General features: G+C 36.1%; 1 protein-coding gene and 1 long non-coding RNA gene across 2 annotated transcripts in view; both read right to left on the bottom strand.

The window, feature by feature from the left end:
* The window catches only part of LOC112046215 (protein couch potato), a 300195-nt gene that overhangs the window by 145158 nt on the left and 133267 nt on the right, over nt 1-21770 (bottom strand). The gene's annotated exons all lie outside the window — the stretch shown is intronic.
* LOC128198679 (uncharacterized) overlaps nt 1-21770 on the bottom strand; it is a 161333-nt gene that overhangs the window by 93880 nt on the left and 45683 nt on the right. The window contains exon 2 of the long non-coding RNA XR_008251392.1: nt 19484-19530. This is a non-coding gene — a long non-coding RNA (uncharacterized LOC128198679). The remainder of the gene's footprint in view (nt 1-19483; nt 19531-21770) is intronic.

Here is a 21770-nt window from a genome sequence, read left to right as displayed (position 1 = left end):
GCTTCGACAAAAGTCTCATCTTAGCTTCTCAAATTGATGAATGTTAGAATGTGAATGAAATGTTTAAACATTCTTGTAAACTAAGCTTACTCAAAAGAAACGAATTTCAAGTGGGCCGTATTGAAAGTAAATACTTAACGGTGAAACATTAGTAAACACTTGAATTAAAAAAAAACAAATCCGGGATACTCCTCTTAGCGTCTCAAATTGATGAATGATGAGTTAGAATGCGAATGAAATGTTTAAACATTCTTGTAAACTAAGCTTACTTAAAAGCTTCATATGGGCCGCATTGAAATTAAATACTCAACGGTGAAACATTAAAAAAAAAAAAATCCGCGATACTCCATTGAGATGGTAATTCTAGCTATGCCAGCGCATCGGATTACATATAGCAGCGTATTAGCGTACGTACACTCGTGTACAAGGCGACGCGTGCCAACGGTTCAATGCACCACATTCATTCCCGCTCGGCGCGTCTGCCTGAAAAAATGTACCTCCGCGTATTCGCATTTGCATCGTAATCTTTGTTGTTGGAGGAGACACTCGTTGACAGACAGTATTATACTTGTACTAGTACTTACGTACGTTATTGACAAATTACAACTTTTTAGAACAATTCGATTTTTTCTTAATTCTTCTCGACTTAACATAATTTTAAACTATGTAGGTACGCATTTAAGTGTACTAGATATATAACGTTATTGACAAATTACAACTTTTTAGAACAATTCGATTTTTTTCTTAATTCTTCTCGACTTGACATAATTTTAAACTAGGTACGCATTTAAGTTCGAATGCGGTTTTCGGCATTAGATAGAGTTATTCAAGTGGTTGTTTTATATGTATAGTTTAACATTGTTTTCCATGCAGACGAAGTAGTAACTAGCGTCCGCTAGTTGTTAATAAAAGAAGATTTACGGTTTTCCAGCATGTAGGAAAACCTGGATTCAAAATTAATTTATTTCAAGTAAGCTCAGTTTACAAGCACTTTTGATACGTCAGTTGACTATCTGTAAAGATTCTACCACCGGTTCGGAAGGCTGGTTGTGCTGAGAAGAAACCGGCAAGAAACTCAACAGTTGCTCTTTTAAAAAAATCATACAATATTATAATATACAATTGATGACAACATTACAATTGATAAGTTAGCTTTGCTTCCTGTGTGAAGGTGGAAGCTGATCCAATAGCCTCCAAGCATCTTTATCATTGAGGAACTCATCAATGGTGTAGTAACCTCGACTAAGTTAATATTTTTGACACATTGCTTAAAGCTATGCTTTGGCAGGTCCATCACATGACTAAACTACCGGTCCATTGCGACTAACGTTGCTGGAAAATGGCACTGAGACTTGATTGTTGTAGACCATACTAATGCATACAGGAGAAAATGAAAGTGATTAACAATTCCTTGTTTATCGAACACTAGATCTATATGTATATTTATAATTTTTATAATTAATTTCTTTATTAAGTTGCCTGGAAGAGATCGCTTGGTGATAAGGTCGCCTATTGTTTGTATGTGGTGTACAATAAATTGTATTTTCTTTCTTTCTTTCTTTCTTAGACATATCGTAAAAAAGTAGATGTATATACCTACTTTGATAATAAAAAAATGACACAAGTCATGCATAACGGTACAAAATTTCCAAACATTATTAAAGTCATTGATAAAATTTTAATTTACGTGCAAGTTGATTATAAAAACACGCTTCACCAATAGACATATAAAAATTTATTGTTATAAAAATAAATTGTTTTAAATTAGATCAATTTTATATGCAATGTCGATACTATAAAACAATTAGCATAGCTCGATGCCTGACATTCTGCAGATACGCCATCAGTCTTTACGTGTGACACATCGCTATTTAAACAATACCCACACAATTAATGCAATTAATTATTATGCGCCTAAGTAGATATTTAAAAGTCGCAGCAATTTATTTCGACGGCCTCTGTGGGCCAGTGGTATGCGCGATGGATTTGCAAGACGGAGGTCCTGGGTTCGATCCGCGGATGGTGGCTAGTTACCACCCTACTGGCAAAGACGTACCGCCACGCTATTTAGCGTTCCGGTAAACTGTAAGGGGTGTGGTTTTTCATCTTCCTCCTAACAAGTTAGCCCGCTACCATCCTACGTTGCATTATTACTTACTCCTACCATCAGGTGAGATTGTAGTCAAGAACTAACATGTAAAGAATTAAAAAAAAAGAAGAAAAGTTCTAGCAAAACCCTGTGGTTTCACCTGTGTAGTTCGCATTGATATGGGGGTATGTAAATGTTACCACCTGATGTACTTATATTTCTTTCTATTATTACTTGGTATATTTGTGAAACTTGACTTGGTATATTACTTGGTATATTGGTGAAAGACTAGTGAATACCTATATTCACTAGTCTTTCACCAATAGGTAGGTAGGCCTAAGACCTGCTCTCTTACCCTTGCAGTTCCCGTTTGTGTGAATATATTTCACAGGAAGAAGTCAGAGGCGTTCGTTAGTTAGTTCATACATTAAATTGAACTATGAGTATACCGATATAAGATACAAATACCTAAGCGATATTAGTATGCCAACATCTGCCTCCAGGGACTTACTAAGCAAATAAATTACTCACTAAAACGCAAGTTCGCTGATAAAGAAACTATCCAAACTAGAGCACTGGCGTCGTTAAGCATTCGCGATACGAAAATTCACCAAATTCATTACCTAATGGAACAACTCAAGGAAATTGCCCCGTCTTGGGTATTGGGTAGCTCGAATTTGATCTACTCGGTAATCAAATTCAAATAGGTTAAAATAATGGGCACGGGAGCTGAAAGTCGATTTGGGGGATATCTGTGGTACTCTGTCAAATGGAAAGCGGAATTTATGGGAGACTGGGGCGTGGCGTGAATTTTCCACTGTAAACGAAAGCTTTAGAAGCGGTCTCTACTAACGTAAGCAAATTGTTGGCAATTTGAAATCGGAAAATAAGCTTTATTTAGATGAATCACTGTATTTTGTTGAGATATTTTACTTACAATTGTAGTATTTGAAATTGGAAAAAAAATCATCTAAGTACTTATATATCAATATTGTTGTTACATTTGTATCTACGAGTATTTATTCTATATAATAGAGTAACTATGAAAACATCGGAAAAATTCAATAAAAGAAAATCATAAGTACGAGTAGTTATATTTTTATTTGTATGGATTTTTTTTAATGATATTTCGAAATTTTTCATTGTGTACTTACTATCGTTAACGTCCCGAGTAGGACAATGTTATGTTATCTATGTATGCCGCTAGTTTGAAAAATAATAATGAAACTAAAGAAATTATGAACTATTACCTGACGCCGCGCGTTTCACCCGCGTGGTTCCCGTTCCCGTAGGAATACGGGGATAAAAAAAATAGCCTATAGCCTTCCTCGATAAATGGGCTATCTTACACTGAAATATTTTTTCAAATCGGACCAGTAGTTTCTGAGATTAGCGCGTTCAATCAAACATACAAACTCTTCAGCTTTATAATATTAGTATAGGTTTATTATAGTCCTAACTCGGTAAATACGAGTACGTAATAACTGTTTACTCAACCATCGCCACTTCTAAATAAAATTACGTAGTACACGCAACACATAAATAAAACATATACGAGTAAATTTTTCCTTCAGTTGTGCAATAACCACGGATATTCGTAAAACATTCCGTTAACGATGTTCATTAAATAAAAAATATATCTTAGCGAGCATCATAATATTGGAAACGATTGCAAGATAAAACTGAAATATTGCAGACATTCTAAAATTATAAGCACCATTTTAATCACATGCACAGTATAAAAATACGTTATTTTTATAATATACAATCAAGAGTATTTTTAGATGAATTCAATTTTAATTAATAAGACAAACATAACAAAGACCTATTATATCACACTCGTTAGAATCCAAAAGATTGAAATAAAAAAAAATATAAAAAATAAAAAAGTCAGAAGCAAGATCCAATATTTATTATCTCGTACGATGGTGGAAATTTCTTTTCAGTTATATGAGATACGATAGCGCGATACAAGAGCGAGCGTCTGCCAGAATATCAATAACATTACGTAAAGGACACTAAAATAAATTCAGATCGTGAACAGATACGCGTTGTGGACCAGCCTGCGATAGCCAGACTTACATCATTTTAGAAAGGCTGAAAATTTCTCAGCCTACTTATGCTTCTACCGTACTCGTAGGTAGGCAAGTACGAATAAGTACGGTAGGTAAATCCAATAGCCTAGTTGACACTTTTTTTTAAAAGGCTCTTAAATTGTTCTTTATCGTTCTGCTAGAATGAAAAAAATCGTATTTTTTTATCAGTTTTGGATGGATGAAATCCCGTGAGCATCACCGACATGTTTATAAAAGTATAAATAAGTTTTCACTTCTATAGCAGTCTCTACAACTGTCAATTTCTTTCTGCCAATAAATTTAAGCTAAGGTTTTGTCGACTGGAGACATGATATCCCGTAGAATATCAAAAAAATACATTTTTCACTTGGACTATTGAGAGTTGAAACCTTTGACACCTGCTACCTTCCAAAGACACCAAGATCCAAACTTCAAAATTGTCTGTACTTATCTATGGTAGGAACATAGGATGACAAACTCAGCCTACATAAATGAGGTATGTCTGGCTATCGCAGGCCCTCTCTCTACCGGTATATGATCGCCATCGACGTATTTCTGTCATCGGCCCTACAATTAGATGAGGCCGAACTCTAGAAAATATCTACGCTGAATAAGTCACGCTTTACGATGTGTAATAAATCTGTGATATGACTCGGGAATTATGTCTTAAGGTTAGTCTAGAAAATATAAAATGTAGGTTATTAAAATATACATTACATTATATGAAAAAGACACGGTTATTTGGGACGATTTTGGGTCACTTTAAGTGGTGAATAATGAAATTTCTTTGTAGTGGGTAATACCACCATGGCTCCTATGATGTTTTATATACGTACAATCGCCCCCGTATCAATGATACGGGGCCCGCGGACTTCATAGATCCATAGGTGTAAAAAATTTGTGAAATATAATCCACGACCACTAAAGTCACTGACATAGCTCAGCGAGTCGCGAAGCTGAAGTGGCAATGGGCAGACCACATAATTCGAAGAGCCGATGGACGTTGGAGTCCCAATGGCGACCCCGCACCGGAAAGCGGTGTTGGTAGACCCCCCACTAAGTGGACCGAGGATATCAAGCGGGTTGCAGGGAGCCGCTGGATGCTAGCGGCTCGAGACTGATTTACTTGGAGGTGCATGCAAGAGGCCTATGTCCAGCAATGGACGTCTATCGGCTGATGAGGTAAGGTAAACGTATGCCCAAATTTGGAAACATCCAACAAAGGTAGTACTTAAATGAAAACTTGTCAGTCATTTAAGTAAGCGAGCATTTTTGTTTCTTTTGTGAGAAATCTTTACCCTTCATCAAATGGGCCTCCCAACTAATTTTGATACGGGTACTACAAGGCACGCTACGCCACTGTTTCTTAGATTTCTCTTTACAATTCGTTCCAGACAGGACAACGTCTGTCAGGTCCGCCAGTATAATATAGATCTTAATGATGAGATTAATAATAGCAAAACGGTACTTTGGACACAACACAATATAGCAAAGCATTTTATGACTTCCTGTGTCGTCGGCGTGAGCCGTGACCGACATGTACCGAAAACCATCAAAATACTAACTGGAATTAACTCTAAAAATATGTGTGACGAATATCGGTCGCGTAGCGCTACATCCTCATTAAAATTTCTTCATATAAAAAAATTCATCATCTTCATTTATAACAAATTCTTATAGAGCCGTGATAGCCCAGTGGATATGACCTCTGCCTCCGATTTCGGAGGGTGTGGGTTCGAATCCGGTACGGGACATGCACCTCCAACTTTTCAGTTGTGTGCATTTTAAGAAAATAAATATCACGTGTCTCAATCGGTGAAGTAAAAAATCGTGAGGAAACCTGCACACCAGGGAATTTCTTAATTCTCTGGGCCAGCGTGGTGGACTATTGGCCTAACCCCTCTGATTCTGAGAACTCGAGCTCAGCAGTGAGCCGTATATGGGTTGATAACGACGAAATTCATATAGTTTTATAATGCCCTCGAGTACGAATTTTTGCTAGGGCACCCATTCTCATGTTGAGATTAGCCATCTACGCAGCAGATGCACAAGTGTGCCTTAGTCAAAACAGTTGAACTCTCTATTTTGATACTCATAGTCTGACAGGACTGCAGTCATATATGACCAGGTGGTCTATTCAGTATTTTGGTTTTTATTAACAACCTATTAAAATAATCATCAAATCAATTGACAAAATGTCATCTACATACTGTAGATATGACATTCTGATGATAAATGATACCTACCAGTAAGCACCAGATGACATTTGTTACATAGAATCTCGATTTCGTATATGTCAACTTGCTTATGTCAAAGATAGTGAATAAGCCTGCTAAAAAAACAGATTACCATTACCGCTAACTTCAGATTACCAATGCTGTTATTTAGACTTTTCTTTCCAAAAACTCAGTTTTGACTCAGTTTTCTTTGGCCTGACCTAGGACTAAAACTCTATACCTCATTAGATCTTCTTCTTCCTACTGTGGGTCCACTACGTGGTCCAGCATAGTCTCACCCATTCTGCCCGATCTTGAGCATCCGACTTCTTAAGTTTGCTCACTTCTGAACCTCATTAGGTGTTCGTTGCGAATTCAGCAACAAATAGCCAATGAGGTATAGAAGATGCATCAACAAACGATACGTCAAACAATATAAACAGAAAGCTACTTTATTTTAGTCATATTTTAAACAGAGAAATTGTAGTCAGAGTAACACTGTCGTTATTTTGCAATTTCCAAGACAGTTTTGATATAATTTTCTCTCCAAGATTACGGATAACATAGCAGTCGCCGCTTTGATACATCGAGACAAGTTATATTATTCAGAAAGCTTTCTGTTTTTCTGTCTTTGTACAAACATGGTAACATACGTCAACTTTCACAAGCGTAGCTTATGAAATATAAATGAGATTGAATAAAATAATTTTCTTGGCGTTCATCACTTTTAGTTTACATTTCTAAGAACAATTATTATTAATCACCCATTCACAGTAATAAATATTGCATTAACAATCTTATAAATGAATCGAAACTAGTCGGGTATGGGGTATACTCCGACAACAAACACGTGAGTTTTAGCCGTGTTTTGATAGAAAAACATTGATATTGAGTATTTGTAATAAGTATGTAACTGGGTAATATCATCCCAAATGTTGTGGTAAAACAATGAAAAATATATATTTGATTTTTTATAAAATAAGTCGTAGGTATTTAGAAGGATTTTCTTGGCTTTGATCATTTCTAGTATTACATTTCTTAGAACAATTATTACTATTAGTCAACCTTGTATATAGTAATAAATATTGCATGAACAATCTCATAAATGAACCGAAACTAGTCGGGTATGGGGTATACTCCGACAACAAACACGTGAGTTTTAGCCGTGTTTTGATAAAAAAAAGCTTGATATTGAGTATTTGTAATAAGTATGTAAATAGGTACTAGCAACGTAATTTTTTTATAAAATGAGGCATATTTAGAATCCCTACTACGTAAACGTAAACTACGTTTGAAATAAACATTGACACTACTGAAACATTGACAAAACAATGAATTTTAAAATATTGACTATACAAAAGTGACACTAATATTGTTAAAACTGGAAAATTTATTTTGAACTTCATTTTTAAGTCGGTAATACGGCATAAGAGTTAGTACATACTCGTCTGATACGTATCTGTACACGCGTATAGACGCAACGGTGAATCATGCACGCCATCATGTCACGTTGCGACCTCGAACGTTACGGATAGGCGTGGAGCTTACGCTTTTAGCATTATCGATAAAAATATTACTACTTTCATATCAACCTTGACCTCTGACTCGGGCTACAATACACTACAAAATACCGAATGAATGCACAAAATTGTCTTTTCTGTTTTAAAAAGATTCATGCAATCATTCTTTTTGTCTTAATTTCTACTCTTTCCAATTCGTCTTCTCTGGAGATGTAGGGCGTTCACATAACGGACAGATATAATTTAATAAACTGGTGACGATTATGTAGTAAACCATAATAAATTGTATTCTATGAACCTCATTCGTGAAATCATATATAAACACAAACTCTACGTTGCAACCGTTATTAACTATCTGGATTTTACACACCAGTCATTCAAAATCTTAAATGATAGATGTGGAAAATGGCATTAAAGATTGAATTGAAATACGCAAACTACAAAAGTAAGTAATTCTCATCACAATAAAGTAAACAACATTACCAATAAACTCAGCCGGTTACAGTAGCACCATTTAAATGTACTATTAAATACATTGCTGCAATTGCACGATTTCCGTGAGACGGTTATTAAACGTCGGCGGCGGCATCGTCACAGTATTTAATTCCGTACAATATTATTCTAAACGCGACGTTTATGTGTTTACGCTTTTGAATTTAAATTTACGACTTTTTCAGTGTATCTTGACTGGTCAAATTTATTTTATTGGTATTTACTAAATATCATTTGACGAGTGTTTATAATATAGGTAAACATATAACTAATTCTAGGTTACGTGTTGTTTACCAATCTAGCACAATACCAACAAGACAGATAAAAGTAAAAAAATGTGATCCGTTTTATTACATATTTAGGTCATAGTTTGATAACGTCACACATTTGTGATATTGAATGTGGCTCCCATTTTCACATTTATGTTTTGATAGGATCTAATTTACTTTGGTCGGCAGATAAAAGTTGAAGAATGTGATCCATTCTATTAGATATTTAGGTCATAGTTTGACCTATATTCAAAGTTTAGTTGTTACAATATTCGACAAATCATTTGTTTGTAACACGTATAAAAAAACATCGACATATTTCCGTATGCAGCCAAGCACAACACTAGAGTTATGCTAATCTGTGGCTCGGATGTCATCTTACGCAACAGGCGACCGCAGCGAGTGTGCACGCGGCTTAACTCCGCACTAGTTAATGCCCCACTTCGAGTTTTAACCACTGTCATCCGTAAATGCAGAAGTACGAGGCTGGAATAATTTTTAGATAAGTCGCGCGTGACAAATGAGGCCCCTTTGTTTCGAGGGACTGTTTCTTCAGGAGGTTTAATATTGCTAAATCGAAATTACTTCGTAAACATAGCCTGACCGGGATTTCAAACTTTTAATTCACTGTCCATTTAGATATGAATTATTTACCTTAGTAAAACTGAAAACTGTAATTACAATTACACTTAAATGATTTATTTTCGAATTTTTCGGTTTTCCGCGATAAATAGAAAATTACTAGAATTATTCAGTAGGATAGTTCTGTGTTTCCTGTCAGCCAAACAAAAGGCAAGAGTGAATAGGCACTTTCTAGGTAAGCGAGTCCCATCTTAGTTATCATCATTGCGTTTCATCACGGAAATCATTGTAGTCAAGCGCAAGCAATTGTTCATAAAAAAAATTATTCATTAACAACCCATATTCGGCTCACTGTTAAACACGAGTCTCCTCATTACTTAAAATTCACATAACTGAAAAGTTGGAGGTGCATGTCTCGGACCGGATCGAAGGCAGAGGTCACATCCACTGGGCTATCACGTCTCTAAAAACATATATATATATATTTATTCTTTACAAGTTAGCCCTCGACACACACTACAATCTCACCTGACGGTAAGTGATGATGTAATCTAATATGAAAGCGGACTACTTGTTAGGAGGAGAATGAAAATCCACACTCCTTTCGGTTTCTACACGACATCGTACGGGAACGCTAAATCACTTGGCGGTACGTCTTTGTCGGTAGGGTGGTAACTAGCCACGGCCGAAGCCTCCTATCAGCTATACCTGGACCAATTAAGAAAACCTCAATCGGCCCAGCCGGGGATCGAACCCAGGACCTCCGTCATTAAATCCACCGCGCATACCACTGCGCCACTGAGGCCGTCAACCAAACTTAATAATTATGTAAATAAATAAATCTTATGATTAATATTATACCAATAGTCGCCACGATTGAATATGAATATGCTCGCAATAATTGTGTTTTCATAAACCCCATTTGCGAAAGCAAATATAAAACACAAAACTCAACGTTTCGACGGTTTTAAATTCTTGTTTTTCCATTTTAAACGAATCACTGGGTATGAATGGAAATTAAATTTTCACCTACATAGTTCGCGTTCGGGATATGAGCACGGCTATTTTTGATCCTTGTAAATTAAATACCGTACATTGAATAAACATAAACAAAAGCTGTACACTGATATATTATTCTGTAAGGTGATATCTGTGAAGTTAAGAGTGTGCAATATGTAATTTGGTGGTTACAAATGGTTCTGGATCTTAGATTCTGAAAAAGTTAGGAGCCTTATATTTGGGTAAATGATATTTCAAAGTGTTAGCTTCGTGTTGTTATGACTATATAAAATACACAATTTGCAAAACTTTTCTCGATAGTTTATTTTGTTGAAAAATACATGTTTTGCTCACATTTTGCTTTCAATGTCAGGAAAAGCAAACTTATTTTCTTAAATATTTGTTTTGTATAGAAAATTAGGTATATATCTTGAACATGGCCATTTTGTTTTTCGTTATGTTGTTTAATTTACTTGCAATTAGGTAAAAATGGTTTTGGCGCTCATGTCATAAAATTTGCGTCGCGTGTCAATCGCTCCGTGCTTTTCACTCACGTGAAAGTCATAATTCGGCGTCTCGTTTGCGCTTCGAATTTTATCCATATCGTACCGACGCGCTGCCCGCTCTTAACTCCAATCTTCATTCGTATGAAGGAATCCTATTATAAACAAGCTGTACCTGATGTTTCGGCATCTTGAGCTATTAGACTCTTGAACGATTTATCGACATACATTACTTTTTATTGAAGCATCTTATATATAGTTGTTCAAGTAAACACGATAATGTAACGTGTACAATAAAATATACACATGTGGTGACTAACGTATTTGTATTCCGCTGTTTTATTCAAACATTGTGAAAACAAAATACCATTATTCCAGATAATCCATTGTACATGTTGTGAATGTTAGTCGTATTTATATTGTTTAAGTGTTGCCCAAATTCTCTTTCCTCAGTATCTCAGCCAGACCAAGGACTAAAAATCCTAGGACCTCATGATTCGAAGTCATAACAGCCTAACTACTGGACCATCGAGGCAGTCAATATACTTGCAATGTTGCCAATTTATGGGAACTTTAACTCAATTTTAGATCATTTCCCGCTTGTAGGGATTGGTTCAATGCATGGAGATTTTTTATGCTCGAAACGACACTTAATGAAGATTAATAATAGAGATTAAATAAAAAAATACTCAATAAAATCAGGGTAATTTTCAAATATATTCTAAAAAAAATTTAAATTACACGGCAAATTTGTCAGAAATTCCAAAACATATCAATCAAAACTACTTTTCTTAACTTCAACATGGCGGGGAATTTGTGGGGAATTGAAATATTTTCTTTCATTCCTAATTTGGGGAAATTTGCTTAAATTTGTGGGGAACTAGGGAACGCTGTATACAAGTGTATACATGTTTACGAAAAACAGAGGGTGTGCCCATAAAACGATCCCAAAATCGCGGGCGTAGGCTAATGACAGCGTATGTATAACAAAGAATGATGAACTCGAACAGGCTTTTCAAATCATTAACCCACCACACCTTGACAATAAAGAGCGGCGGAAGCGCGCAGTTTGGGCCAGGCCCTGCTTCCTGTGGTCGCGCGCCGCTGCATGCAAATAGGCGGCCGAGGTGCGGCGCGCGTCCGCTTGTGACGAAAGCTATATGAGCTTTATATGGAGTGCTCCTGGTGATTGAATGCCGATTGAGTCTAATCATAGATCACACATAGTCAACTCAGACCAATTATTGTATAGGACCTGCCTCGTTAGACGTTACTTTTCTGTCAAAGTATATGATCAACGATCTAATGCGATTATAAAAACTGTCTCTATATAATCGATGTTAAATAGTTGTAATCGTGTTCGTCGGTTAAATAGCTCCGTAAAAATACCATTTTGTGTAATTGAATGGTAAAAAAAACTTCTAGTTTAGTATAAGATATATACCAAATCTAAGCTCGTTTCCCTCAGAAAATGACAGACAATTTTTTTCGTGACTATGAGTGCGAAACAGGTCCTTCTATAATTAGTCTGAGACATTCAAAAGGGCAAACCTGGCAAAGTTTTTTCAAACCGATCGCACTGAGCAAACTGAGAGGGTAGCACATACAATGTTAATTTTCGCTTTTTAGTTTAGTAAAAACGTTTTTTATAATTTTAAAGTCGGTTGTATTTTTTTATTATTTTTTTTATATTATATTTAGATAAATACTTTGAAGAGTGTGCTGAGGAACTCCACGATATTGTTCCTTTTACCACAGAACAGTGAGACGCCGTAAAGGGCATCCTGTTGTAGGTATGAGCGAGCGCAGATGCATCGCCTGATGGGGACCGAAAGCAGAAGCAGAATAGAAGGGCGGAACGACTCTCTAAAGGCAACTCGTCTGAGACTTTGGCTTAGAGGGTTCGGGAAGGGTGTTTTGGCCTGAGTGTATCAGTCCGGGCGCCCCCGAGATAGTGAGTTAAAAAACACACGACTGGGAGGCGTCAGATATCGGGGACCTCGTCTTCGCGGGCGAAGACGCTGTGTAGCTTGTGTTTGTGTTGCCTGGGAAGCATTCTGTCATCGGTGAGGAAAGACGCTTTTTGGGTGTCTAGATCTACAATCGGCATTGCAATTGGAGGTTGTTACAAGCTTCAACCACTAGTTGGTTGGGGTGAGTGGCGGCTCAAAATAATTTTTCGATAGCCGTTTCATTATTGGGCTATTGTGGGGAGATCTACTTAATTGGTTGACATTCAGGAGACCCGCACCAATTAGTAGAAAACCATCGCCTATAAACAGGGCGGGTTCTGCTCACAAAATCTTTCACACAGAACGTTCTACTACTAGAAAAAATCAATAAGTAAAGTCTTGGATAATAAAATAAAATAAAATGAAAAAAAAAAAAAAAAGAAATTCTTTACTAACGATTACTTATACCTAATGATGAAATGACCACGGGGGATCTATATTCGACATCCGCACTGCGATAGGTAAGTAGGTGGCTACAGGTAGGTACGTACCGTTCGTTAGCGGAGCAATAATGAATTTTTTATTCCCTATTATTGCCGTGTACGGTACTTCAGCCGTTCTCTTTAATTGCATACATGGCCCACTAAGACGTGCGCTGGACAACAAATTGTTATAATCTAACCCGGATTCTACCGGTTAATGTTCTTCCGAGCCTATATTTCGATCCCATAAAAAGAGTCGTCAATAAATAATTATTATTATTTCATTTCAGATAGGTGTATGAAATATTGTTAAGTGATAATTTAGTGTTTGGTACTAAGTAAAAAAAATATTTATTTGTTTATGAGACAATATTATCATTATCAACCCATATTCGGCTCACTGCTGAGCTCGAGTCTCCTCTCAGAATGAGAGGATTTAGGCCAATAGTCCACCACACTGGCCCAATGCGGATTGGCAGCCTTTACACACGCAGAGAAATAAGGAAATTCTCTGGTATGCAGGTTTCATCGATCCCTTCACCGTTTTGAGAAACGTGATATTTAATTTCTTAAAATGCACACAACTGAAAAAGTTGGAGGTGCATGCCCCTGACCGGATTCGAACCCACACCCTCCGGAATCGGAGGCAGAGGTCACATCCACTGGGCTATCTCGGGATAATATTTGGTAGATAGGGTAAGAGAATTCCTCTAAGAAAATAATATTGTTTTTGCCGAGGTAGGCACAACTCACGCAGTGATACGACTAAGCAATTTTAACCAATTCGTACAAATCCATCAAATTGTCAATAATTTTAACAATAAGTAATAATTAACTTTGTACGGGCAACCTAAGCCCAGGTGGACTGACGACATCAAGCGTGTCGCAGGGATTCGCTGGATGCAGGCGGTTCAGGATCATGATGTTTGGAAGTCCCCACGAAAGGCCTATGTCCTGAAGTGGACGTCCATCGGTTGATATGATTATATGAACCTAAAACAACACACAGACTAACTAACAGTCAAACAGACTTCGATATAAGTACTTTTATACAGCTGTGTATTGTTATGATAATAAACAATAGCGCTGAAATAGTTTCAAGTATGCTACAAATTAGAATAAAATTACTGTTGTTTGACAATACATTTTGTTCTAATCTTATCTCATTATATCTCGATGATATCTACAGTGCAAGTACTTAGTACGAGACAAATTACTGAGCGAGATTATCTAAAGCTGCAAAAAATAGCCTCTACATTAGGGTGTCCATAGACACAACTAGGTCAGGACATTCCACTTTTAATGATAGTAGCTGGAAGTGTACATAAATATTATTTTGAAACGTGACTTATATTGTCGTTTGAATAATATCTGACAGATATCCGCATTGTACTTCAGAAGGTATTCACAACAAGTTAACTAGGATTTATTATCCATCCATTTTATTAGCACAGTACATACAATTACATACCTAGTGATAAATAAGAAAGTTACAATTATAAATTTGATAATTCCTTTATTGTTAACTACTAATCAATAAAAGGCCTAACATAACTTTAAAAAAGAAATGGCGCTAGTGACAGAAAAATTTAATATTAGCTTGGTCTGGACATGTAATTCAGAGAGATGAAAGTCATATTACTAGACGAATGTTGAAATTGCAAGTGGAAGGACTCAAGACGAGAGGGAGGCCAAAAAACAGATTGGTTGGAGTGTGTGAAAGAGAACATGGTAAATGGAGTGGATGATGAGTTGATCAGTAAATGGCGAACGGAGGAGATTGACATATTTTTCCGACCCCACTTAAGTAGGCAAGACATTTCTAGACGACGTTATTTCTGTTTACAATTTAGGACTTGTCTCAGCTGAATGTAGTTTGTGGTCACCCTAGTCAATAAAGACATGGGATTGCGTGTAAGAATTCAACGTAGAACAATAGTTAAGTCGGCCTTGGGCGGTCCGCTGTAATCATCACCGAGCGAACAAAGACTGGTCTGCCGCCCGGCGGACGCTGGCTGAATGAAATTGTAGGAAAACAATTCGGTAGCCGCTTCACTCTGATGGACTGAGAGAGCCTGTAATAGCCAGACATACCTTGTATGAAGGCTGAATTTGACAGCCAAAGCTCTTACTATGGGATAGTATGACAGCCAATTATGGTGTTTGGAATGTCATGGCTTTGGAAGGTAGCAGGTTGTAAAGATCCAACTGTCTAAGTATAAGGCATTCTTTTTTGATATTTTCAAAAAATAATACAATATGAAAAATCATGTCCCCAGTGGCTAGCAGTGGCTCAGGTTGGTATTTTGTCGAAGGTAACCCTATGAAAAAGAAATACCGCGTGATATAGTTTCTCATACATAGGTACATCATTACAATAATGAATATGTATGAACTTGTCAACGGTAACCCGGCGGGAATCAGCTTGTTGGAATCTTCGCCGCTGGTGACTAGTCACTTAGCTTTGCAGTAAAGTAACCCTTCGAAAAACACCGTTAAAGATTTTTTTTTAATAGAACTTTAAAGTTTAAAAAAAATATTTGGACAGGAGGATAAGGATCTGGATCCTTAAAACCGGGTATTTACCTTCCAAAGCCACCTCAGTCAATAATTAGGTCGGATACAAATACAAATACCTATGCATACAAACTTTCAGCTTTCATACAATGAGGTATGTATGGCGATCGCAAGCTCTCGTTCTATGAACGAATGCAGATATTTTAAACTAAAAAGAAGCTATTCCTTCAGTCTTGAACGGATGTTTATCTTTTATTATTCCCCAAATGAAAGAATAACGAAGATTGATGACATAGACGATCTAAGATTGATAAAAGATAACAGACAGTGATTAAGTGAATGATGATTTTTAGAATACAAATACGACCGTTTAACTGCATATTGTTCATTGAAACGAAGGTTTTCATTTATAGTCATTATATTCGCGGCGATTGGATTACACCAATTTCACGATTACATTTCATTGACCAACATCGGGGCGGAAAATATTTATTTTTGGTTCAGGAGTTTTAGTAAAATACTTATATACTATATATTTAATTATGCTGTATGAATGTAGATAAGCAAGTGAGTGTTCTTGATTTCAAGATTTATAATTCATATACTTTGGATCGATTATTAGTTTATTTACACTCAGATTACTACAGGTGCGTACTACGTAGTTATATGCGTATATATTAGCGAAATATGCTTATATATTAATATACTCGCGTCATATTAAAGTGGGCGGATAATTGTGCCTCTGAGTATATGTTATACATTCGTGGAACCTCAGACTAAGTAGTTTAGTACTTTAAATTTTGAATGTTGAATTTGGAAATCATTTCTTTACTGGTGCGATAGAAGAACATAATCACGACCTCACAGATCTTTGTCTAACCCCAAAAATGCTAGAACTAAATGAAACGTGGCAAATGTACCCAGTACAGTTTAGTGGCGCAAGTACAATCTGCTATTACGTTTATCTCTGCTCACGCAGTCCCTCAAATAACTGTAATTTTATTCAATGTCGTGAGAAACTCCGTTGAGTAAACCACCGATCTAGTTCCCAGTTGATCTTAACAACTATCATTAACGCCTGTCGGTAAACCACAAGTGTGTTTTATTGCATTGTTAAAAATTTACGATTCGACGGAACTTTTAAAATTTTGAATGAATCGAACTTCACAATTTTTTTTTTTATTATTTTTATTATCCACCGAGATTTATATCTAAACATGTGTCGACTTTACTAGCTCTTGCACGCAGCTTCTCTAACATTTGTTGGGACGTTTTTCTAAATACTCTATTTGATTTCACAGTCAGTAAAGCCCAGCCACCATGACTTTCACGTCTTCAAAAATCACCGACATATTCCAGATACCAATTTACACAAAACATTAATGAATTTTATTCATAAGCACTCTTTATGAATCACTGTAAAAACTGTAAGAAAATCCGAAGTAGAGACGAATATCTTAACATTCCGTGGACTTACGTTGCAGGTGTTGGGTTTAAATGTTTTTTTTTTATTATTTTTGTATCTTTGTGTGCAACAAAGTATTTCTTCTTCTTCTTCAATGGCAGTGGCAGAAAATTAAACTCCGAACAAAGCCGTTAAGGATTTTTATAACTTTCATAACCTCATCAGTTCCCTTCTCTGTTCATCTATACTTTAAAATTGTAAAGAGGTTTATCGTGTTGTAGCGGATAATCTCTGGATCTTCTGAACCGATTTGGAAAAGCCTTTTACCACTAGAAAGCCACATTATTTGTGAGTATCATAGCCTAAATTTCAACCCTGATTTATGAATCGCTTTATCTTTTGGTTAGTAAGGTTTCAATATCAGATTATTAATTTTTGAGTTCATTGTGATTAAACTTATAGTCAAGACGCCACAGTAAGACTTTGTTATAATCATCATCATCATATCAGCCGATGAACGTCCACTGCAGGACATATGCCTTTTGTAGGGACTTCCAAACATCATGCATCCAATGAATCCCTGCGACTCGCTTGATGTCGTCAGTCCACCTAATGGGGGGGGTCGACCAACATTGCGCTTAGTTATAATAATTATATAATATGTAGCAATGGTTATAACAGATTTATAATACCATCAATCGATGTAACACAGTGACTGGACGGCCGTGTATGCAAAACTACATTGACCAGTTCCTATCAGAAACTTAATCAGTCGGCTTACAAAACCGACACGGTGCAATCCTATCCCGGTTGAAATGGAGACCGCCCCGATAGTTACTGTAAGTGAAACCGTATACTGTACAACTTCCGTCCACAATATGTTAGATATCCGATGACCGGCCGGTAAGGCACGGCACGATGGCGTTGTGGTTGGACACGTCCATCTAACTTACAGCAATACGCATAGGGTTGCCAGATCGCCGAAACTAAAAGCCGGACAGTCCAATCAGTTGGGCCTGACATTAGGGTAAAAAGGCCGGACAACCTACATTATTGAGGATTTTGTGTACATCAGTACTTAGGTACGATAATTTTTTTTAATGTAAAATCAAGCATTCATGATTTTTTCCGTAATTTAGTTTTCACATACACTAGTCGTTCGCTCGTTAGCTAAATGTAAAGCCTAACAAAAGCCGGACAAGCCTAACACTGTTTATTTTGGCCGGACATGGACTAGAAAAACCTAACTATGTCCGGCTTTTTCCGGACACCTGGCAACACTAAATACGTAATAATTATGTCAACATCCTATAGCATGTACCTACTCGTACTTTGTTGGAAGGGTCAGTATTTTATTTGTCAGTAGAGTATAATTGCCGGCATAGAGGCTGTTATGTGAGTAAAAATTGGTATAGGCACTTAACTTGCTTGATGGTTAAACTTGGAAGCTAAATTATAAATTCTTCCTAACGTTAGGTATGTTTGGATAATATATATAAAGTCAGTATTCGCTTAGTTGCTCTAGAGAAAACTATTAACAGATTAGAGTTATTCTACTACTGTTAGCGAAAACACTTGTCATTTCAACTTTCTAAGGCCTACTTGAAATAAATTTTGGGGAATTTCAACAACAGTCTTTTAATGTGACTGTGTAATAAGGAACAATACGGCCGGAACGGACCTCAAAAATATAAAAATACGCGTCCGAATAGGCGACACATTCAAATTTCTGAGTAATAAAGAAATTATTAACATTACCATAAAATTAAACATTCGTACTTATTTCAGCCAATTTTCGCCGCCATAAAACGGCGTGGCACACTTTACTTTTTACGCCCCTCCATTATAATAGCACTGTGTTCGTAAAATTCCCAGTTCTGGCTTTAATAAGGTCTCCGGCGATGGAAAAAAAAAGATCGGGATTATACGGCCATACCTAGATAACTTCTAAGAGAGTTACGAAAGCCTAATAAAAAATACATAACCGAGTGCCGGCGGCAAGCGAACAGAGGGACGTTTGCCGTAACAAAGTCACCAGGGAACAATATAAGAGTGATACAACGCTTGCAGCGGTGTCGTAGAAGGAAAATCGATTGAAGGAAATGTCAAACCGTGCAGAGCTGAATTACATTACGCTGGTCATTTTTCGCAAAGACAAAAATGTTTTTATCACGGAGCTTTTGTCTTAAAATCAGCGCCACAGTTCTAGGCTGTGTCTCCATCCTAAGGCAGAGATCATGGTTTGTCCACGACGCAATTTATTACAAGTTTTGTGAAATTGTATGAGAAAAAACTACCGTTTATTTATTCATTTATATGGTATCCCTAATTTCAATCGAAGATGAATCTTTTTATTCCTATTTATAAAGGGTTACAACTTACCAAAGTATCATAACTAAAAACATTTGTAGACTTGTAGCCCGTCTTACCTGCAAAAAGAAAATGGAAATTGTTATAGTCAGATCGGGTAGGTATTTTAAACAATGTAAATAAACAAAAACAGCTGACTCAGGAGTGCTCAACATTTTACTACAGCATTATTTACGAATATTGTCATGAAATAAAACTTCCTTTGATAACCAATATTTTTTTTATTCTATATTCCTATATCCTGTTATTTATCTAACAGATAATGTTTCACTTATATTCAGGGTTCCGTAGTCAATAAAGAACCCTTATAGTTTTGTTTTTTATTATGTATAAGCAAGCATAAGGTATCCTCGACATATTTAAACACATTAATCAAAACGGTTTTCTCGGAGGACGATAAGGGTGATAGCTTCGTACGTTTCTTTTTTGGTGACGGAAACGATAGCAATGCGGAATAACTGCTCCGGCTAGTACCAGGCTCCGCTTCACTCATTTTCGTACTAAACTAAATAAAATTAATAAATTAATTTATTAAACAAATAAAAAACCCGACTGCCTATATGATACAAAAACTGAAAAGAAAAAAAACAAGCTCAGTCCAGAAGTGTAGAAAAAAATTAGAAAACAGTCGGGACCTATTATATTGAATATAATGATTTACGTCTACATTTTTTAATAGGTCCCCACTTTAGTTTAATCAGTTTTTGTATCATTTATGCAGTCGGGTTATTCGTTTATTTAATTATTTTATTTCATAATTTTTAGTTAGATAGATGGTGAATTTCGGATTTATTTGTTACGTTTGTTACAAAGTACGATAGTGTATACCTACGTCCAACCGAGGATAAGTAAATATTCAAAAAAATCTACGGAACCCTCGGTGGGCGAATCCGACTCGCACATGTCGAGTTTTATAATCAATATATTTAATTTAGTCTATTTAAGGTATTTTATAACTACACTTCATAAACCTTATAGTCGTCCGCCTCGCGTATTATGTATATACAATTAATAAATAACGTTTTTCTAATTGTAGTTTTTTGTTGGCCATTATATACCATTTTGAAATTCTCACAAAAAGCCCTTGAATTTGATTCCCTTGTTGCAATATTTAAAAAAAAATCACCTCGATCCTATAGCATCTCACAGTCGTCTTGTTGGTTTTTTTTTAATTTCACCTATCTAAGAACACTTGGGTTATTAAAACAAATCTAAGGATATCTGAATTACGTAAATCCGTTCAGCGGTTTCGAAGATATGAGGTAATAAATAATACATACAAGATACGCGCGAAAAACAAACAACAAATAAACAATAATTAACAACAACAACGAAACGAGAACAAAACGAAATAATAAAAATTACAAAGGAAGAAAATACGCACAACAGTCTGGATTTAGTTAACGAATACTGTGAGGTACGAGTATTAGTCACAGACAACAAATAAAGTAGTGTTTTGTGCTGTGAAGTGTGTGTGTGTGTGAAATGTCAAATCTTCTTTCACTTAATAACACAAAATCAAAAAATTAATCATAGTATAGGGTATTTCTGCAATAAATGAAAGGTAAAATTCACATTAAAATAAAAGAAAACATCTTCTTTTGATATGAAAATACGACATTTATAAAAATTATTAAAGTTATTATTTAATTTTATAAATGCACGTTTAATACCCATAAAACTCAATATCTTTATTTTTCATAATGGTTTGTGACTCATGTCTGCTTGGGTTCTTTTTATGTCGTTTGTATTGTTTTTGTGCAAACTCTATATATTTAACATAGAGGAATTAGAAATGGAAATGCATCGCACCCAAATGCAGCAACAAAATTGTCTGTCGTTTTTTGAAAGGGACGAGGTAAACTCAGTCATCGAAAATATTTAACAAGAATAAATAATAAAATATTTAACAAGAATAATTTAATCTGTACACAGAACGTTAAATTAATGGATCGATGTTCTGTTCGTTCGTTCGTTAGAAGAATAGAATCGATTTTTCTTTTAGATATTGTTTTTATTACAAATTTATTATAAATTATAATTATGTTTTTGACGACCTCCGTGGCGCACTGGTACGCGCGGTGGATTTACAAGACGGAGGACCTAGGTTCGATCCCCGGCTGGGCCGATTGAGAATTTCTTAATTGTGCCAGGTCTGGCTGGTTACCACCCTACCTACAAAACGTACCGCTAAGCGATTTAGCGTTCCGGTATGATGTCGTGTAGAAATCATACCGTCCATCTTAGATTGCATCATCACTTACCATCAGGTGAGACTGAAATCAAGGGCTAACATGTA

The sequence above is a fragment of the Bicyclus anynana genome, chromosome 13, assembly GCF_947172395.1.
Source record: "Bicyclus anynana chromosome 13, ilBicAnyn1.1, whole genome shotgun sequence".
Lineage (NCBI taxonomy): Eukaryota > Metazoa > Arthropoda > Insecta > Lepidoptera > Nymphalidae > Bicyclus > Bicyclus anynana.
The sequence above is the reverse complement of the archived record's forward strand: the minus strand, read 5'-3'. Positions and strand labels throughout refer to the sequence as shown.